The 6,000-nt window shown below is 39.6% G+C and overlaps 2 protein-coding genes across 2 annotated transcripts in view; one reads left to right on the top strand and one right to left on the bottom strand.

The window, feature by feature from the left end:
• LOC134434980 (uncharacterized) overlaps positions 1 to 6,000 on the top strand; it is a 499,130-nt gene that overhangs the window by 157,368 nt on the left and 335,762 nt on the right. The window lies entirely within an intron of this gene.
• Positions 1 to 6,000, bottom strand: part of nrxn3a (neurexin 3a) — a 479,628-nt gene that overhangs the window by 260,449 nt on the left and 213,179 nt on the right. The window lies entirely within an intron of this gene.

The raw sequence follows: 6,000 nt of genomic DNA, 5'->3' as shown, positions 1-6,000 counted from the left end.
ACACACACACACACACACACACACACACACACACACACACACACACACACATTTATTTTTCAGACCAATTGATTTTAAAGTACTGTTTGAGACACGCAAGACCTTTCCTTTAGAATAAAAGCCAAGGAAAATGATAATTTTGTTTTTTAAAGGCCACGAAGGGAGGATGAGTTTAGGCAATGGAGGATACAAATGAGGTTTCATGATATCTCCCCCAGTGAGCAGTAAAGCCAATGAGAAGAGTAAAGACATATTTTAAAAATAAATAAATAAATAAATAAATAAAAACACCTTCTGCAGAGCCAACTGTTTTTGGACTGCAGTTTGTTTATCAGGACTTTGCTCTAATTGCATTATCAGACAGTGCACCGAGGGTTGCCAGAGGCATTCCCAGTCCACAGTAAAGAGAGTCGGCCATCTTCTAGAGCAGCGTTTCCCAAACTTTTCCTTCAGGGACCCTTTTTTAACCATTGTATGCTTTGGTGACCCATAAATGTTTAATGTAGCACTTAAATCATGTAGCTTCTGTGCACATATTAATTAAATGCTCTGTCATTTATTCAACATGGGCTTTATATGGTATTTAACCCTATCGCGCCGGATGCATCATATATGTCTCATCAAATTCAAAGCCCTCTCCACGCTGACACAAAAATAAATCGATCTGAAAAACATCCTGCGTGTCATTTCCAAACGTCCTGCAGTACGCGGAAACCGCCACAAGAGAGCAGCGGTCGACAACAAGTTGACCACAGCTCGGCGAAAAACAGGAAAATGGGGTAGAAGCGGTTTCCCTGACCGACGCTGAGATTTCGTCAAATTGCATAAGGTTTGTGTACAAATTTCCGAAATATCACTCTACATCCTTTAATTTGAACACTTGCTTTGTGCAATTAAGCAAGGAAGAGTTTATATTTTTACACCGTGTTGCAGAGAGATCGTGCTAAAACTGATGAGACATATAAGCACCATCCGGCGGTGGCAGGAAGTCAGCCATCAATGCATTTGCTCCATAGGGAAACTTACAAAGCATACCACGACGATCGTTTAACAAAACACACAAGTTGTTTTACTTCAAGACAAAGATATTGCCTTAAGAAACACGTTTTACTTGCAATTTTGAAAATGTAATGCAAAATGTTGAAATTATGATCTCGTAAAAAATGCATTGAAGTGAATGGAGAAATGGTCCAATTGTAGTAATGGACCCATATATTCAAATTACACATCAAAAATGAATAATGATCTATATTACACTCATAAATAGGTTGTTGAGCATTCGATCAGCTATGTTTTTACATAGATTTTAAAAATTTACCTAACCAGGCTGTGGGAAATGTAAAATATGGTCCTGCTAAAACAAGGATAGGCTTAAAAAAATGGCAAGATCTCACTAAATATTTAAAGATAATCCTCAAATTAAATTGTCTGACAACTTTTTTAAATTAAAAAAAAGTTGTAAATGCATTAAAAGTCATTTTTCAATGGTCATGAAATTGGAATTTTCATTCATTAAAAGCCTGATGCATCATATATGATGCATTAAATATCTCAGTGACCTTAACAAAATTTTGATTTTTTTTTTTACATTTCTTATAAGGGACCAATATTGAAGCAAATTCCAAAAAATTAGAATTTTCTCTCATTGCTTTCATGCTTCAGGTTTCACAGGGTTAAACTTAAAACCCTTAAAATCAAGAGTGCTTCACGACCTTCTGTGGATCTTTGGCGACCCATAGGTTGAGAACCACTGTTCTAGAGTAGTGTTTCTGAACGGGGCCTCTATATACGTTGGCAGGTTAATGGGTAACACTTTAGAATAATGGATGCAAAAAAGCATTATAAAGACTTAATAAATAATTAACTATTGATGAACAAAACATTAACAAACGTTTGTAAATGACTAAGAAATGTAAACAAATGCTTGTAAATGACTAGGAAATGCTATGTTAATATTTTATATTTATCAAACATTTACAAGTTGCTTGTAAATTAATAAAATACTCTGTTATAAGGTGTGTAAAATCTTGCAGATATCATTTGTAGATATTTTATAAAGCATTAATAAAGCTTAGTTACAAATAAAAACATTTGTTAATGTTTTATTCATCATTAGTTAATTATTTACTGAGTCTTTACTAAGGAACATTATTATAAAGTGTTACCGGTTAATGATATGGTCAGGGGGGCGTTTGTTAAAAAAGGTTGAGAATAGGGCTGCACGATATTAAAAAAATATGCGATACACGATAACATGACTGTATACTGCGATATCGATATTACTCGCGATATTTAATATATACATATATTTACCCCTCTCTACTTGCCATTCTACACTTTATTATGTATAAAACAACTGAGAGCAATGTTTTATTGCCAACATTTTTTTTAATTAGGAAAATACATGGCTATTATACTATAAATGGCAACATTTTAAATGCATTTTTTAAAATTAACACCAAATTTCCTGTTATTAAAAAATAAAAACTGTTTGCGATACGTGCACAACTTTTGCGATACGTGTATCGCAAGCCGTGATATCGTGATATCGATACATTTTCGATATATCGTGCAGCCCTAGTGCGTCCCAGGGTTCTTTCTAAGTGGTTCTCAACCTTTTTTGAACAAAGCCCCCTTGACCTCATCATAACCCTCACAACCCTCCCTTAACCTCATCATAAGCCTGCCAACAGCCCCTTTAGTTTTAAAGAAATAAAACAGACTAATGCTCCCCAATGGCACAGATGTATCCTTCTCAACACCCCCCTAGGGCCCCTGTTGAGAAATACCAGTCTAAATATTGCATTAAGACTGCATTTTTTTCCCCGTACTTTTACTGTGTAAGAGGGCTGGGTGTGTTGAACTCTACTCTCTCGACAGACATAATGTATTTTGGGACTTACCATTTTGTCCTATAAAAGCGGAGGTGGTGCTCACCGTCTTATGAGTTTTCCCAACCTGTCCTCGGGCTTCTCCGAGTGCGCTACTGTGATTACTTATTAAAAAGGAGGGCTTCGTTCGGAGTTAGGGGAAAAGAGGAGGCCTTGGACATCAAACGAAACCTGCCGTGACCTCTCCTCAGTCTCCTCGCCGCACTTTCAAGTTTTGATGAGGTCATTCATTATCCATTACAAGTCGAGTCGAAAAGAGAAATAAGTTTTTCTTTCATCCTACATTGCATTTGTTAAGCGTTTGTTTCGTTATCATTTTGTGCAGTCAAGGTTTCACACAAATCCAAAAACTCAAATATATACTTTGGCTGGAATCGGATGGAATAAGAAAATGGATGACATCCTCTGTGGCCTATTCATTTTAAATCAAACGCATGTAGGTTAGTTCTGCGTAGAATTTGTAACCCAGACCCAATGACCCAGACCCAGACCCAATAGCCCCTTTTTCACCAGTGGGGCCACTCCCTACCCATGGCCTACTCCAGGGGTGGGCAATTATTTTGGCCCAAGGGCCGCATTGGGTTTAGAAAGTTGACCAAGGGGCCGGATGTCGTATAGGCAATTTGCCAGTGCCAAGAATAAGAAATGCTGTACGCCAATGATTACACCGTTGTCAGGTATGCCATTCCTACTAATTGTATCTAGATGTACTTTAATAATCTTAGGTTTCCAAGACCCTTGTTTTAGGTAGCCAATTTAAGAATGAGTGACCATATGAAATTGCATTTTTTTTTCTTGGAAAGGCTCTGAGGGCCGCATGAAAAGGCTGAGCGGGCCGCATGTGTCCCCGGGCCTGAGTTTGCCCACGTCTGGCCTACTCAGACCCAATGTGGCGTATTCATTTGCATTTAGCATTTTGCCATTTAGGCACTTGCGCTTGAATTGTGACCCAGAAGTCATGTGTTATCATGAGGCTCCCGTCCCAACACCATACAGAAAGTATATAAACAGCGTTACCTCAGTGATGTCTTCAGGTCGGTCTTCAGTAACAATGTAGAGGTAATACAGTGTGAGTGTGTGTGTGTGTGTGTGTGTGTGTGTGTGTGTGTGTGTGTGTGTGTGTGTGTGTGTGTGTGTGTGTGTGTGTGTGTGTGTGTGTGTGTGTGTGTGTGTGTGTGTGTGTGTGTGTGTGTGTGTGTGTCTGTGTGTGTCTGTGCACTGTACACAAGTGTGTGTGAAGAACAACATCATATACATCAGTGTTTCTCAATCAGGGTGCTGGGGCACCCTGTGGTGCCGCAGCCCCCCCTCAGGGGTGCAGCGGAAACGTGGCTGATAAATAAATTATGTAATGTAATACATATTAAAGTATTGCTAAAGTGGAGTCTTTCATCTGCCATTTACGCACAATAAAGTAAATTTAGGTCGCTCCAGTAAGCTGCAACTTCGAACGTAGGTTGTGTGACGTCTCCAAATGTGTTACTTTTCTAAGCTTTTGTGGTATCCGATGCGATGCCATGTTACAACTTGTTGGTTTGGGGTGCCTTGAAAAGTTTCAGGAATTGAAAGGGTGCCTCGCCTAAAAAAGGTTGAGAAACACTGATATACATCATCAGATATCTGAGTGCATGAGGTCTTTGAGTTTGGAGGCCTTTTACTGTGTCCTTATATAGTTCACTCCACTTAAATAATATTCTCCCCTTAGATAACATGCGATCCCTACATAACATGTGAGACATGTTGCTTACCAGTTCTCTATCTGACAAATAAAGGAATTCCCCCCGTAGCATGTTTAATGCAGCACAGACACTTGTTTTGGTGATGTCACTTTAAACACATTACACAGTTGGCTAAAGAGTTGTTTTGTTGGAAGAGAAAAGTATGTATGTACGTATGTACGTATGTACTGTATGTTCTGTGTGTAGGGTATATGTCCTGGTGTTTTTCTTTGGAGGATATTTCAATTGGCTCTATATCTATCATGATGACACAGTCAATGACAGAACAATTGCACACAGGGCCCTAGGGCAAAACACTGATTACACCACCCCCACCCCCCCACCCCCATCCATCCAGCCAAGGCCATAATAGGGCCCCCAACACCCAATACGGGAGGGCCCTGGGCCCAGGGGCAAATGCCCTGCTTGCCCTGCCTATAGCTCCGGCCCTGAACACAGTCAAAACATATGTAAACTAAAGGCACCTATGATGAGGATCGTGAGCGTGGTGCGCCTGACTGGAGGACTGTGTCAGGAAAACATCCTGTGTGAGTAAGTTAAGAGTGCTATTGAAGTGTGCCAAATCCATTGCAGTGTATCACAGCCGATAGCCAATATGCATGTCACAATAACGGCTAGATTGGGATGCTGGGTTGAAATATACATGAAGTAGTTCATAGAGTGTTTTTATTTACTAATGGCCTGAACCTGCATCTGGAGTGATATGCATTGTATGACCTCTATGTGGATATGAATATAGATACAGGGATGTGAGCATAGGCCTACCTGTATTTATCTGGTAAAATGCATGAGAGTTGTATAGTAATTTAAATGGTAGGATGTGATAATATACATACCTAAACCAGGATTGGGTGTTGTCTAGCACTTAAATGCGTGGAGTGGTTGAAAGAAGGTGAGGTCATGTGACCAGGTAATCACCCTTATCACCTTTGGGTGACATGCGTAATGTCAGAGTGAACCTGATGAAGCAACAGCGAAACGCGTTGTTCACCAAATAAACTACAAGCAAAGATACCAGTGTGTGGTGATTCATCCTTCATTTACTTAGTTCACAGAGGAATTGATGTCTAATTCATGAAATAATTATCTATTAATATGAGTCAAACTAGTGTGTTTCCACTGAACATGTTAATGATCACCTTGTGGCCTACATGAATATCCGTAGGGATTGTGAGAAACAGCAGTAGTGTCAGTTTTACACTATTTCTGGTTTTTTTTTTAACGCACCTGGCCTCATTTGAGTGTGTTGTGCTGTTTGGAGGAAATTGGAGTTAATGTGTGTGTGTGTGTGTGTGTGTGTGTGTGTGTGTGTGTGTGTGTGTGTGTGTGTGTGTGCGCGCGTGTGTGTGTGTGTGTGTGTGTGTGTGTGT

The sequence above is a fragment of the Engraulis encrasicolus genome, chromosome 19 (assembly GCF_034702125.1).
Source record: "Engraulis encrasicolus isolate BLACKSEA-1 chromosome 19, IST_EnEncr_1.0, whole genome shotgun sequence".
Classification (NCBI taxonomy): domain Eukaryota; kingdom Metazoa; phylum Chordata; class Actinopteri; order Clupeiformes; family Engraulidae; genus Engraulis; species Engraulis encrasicolus.
This window is presented reverse-complemented; position numbering and strand designations above follow the sequence as displayed.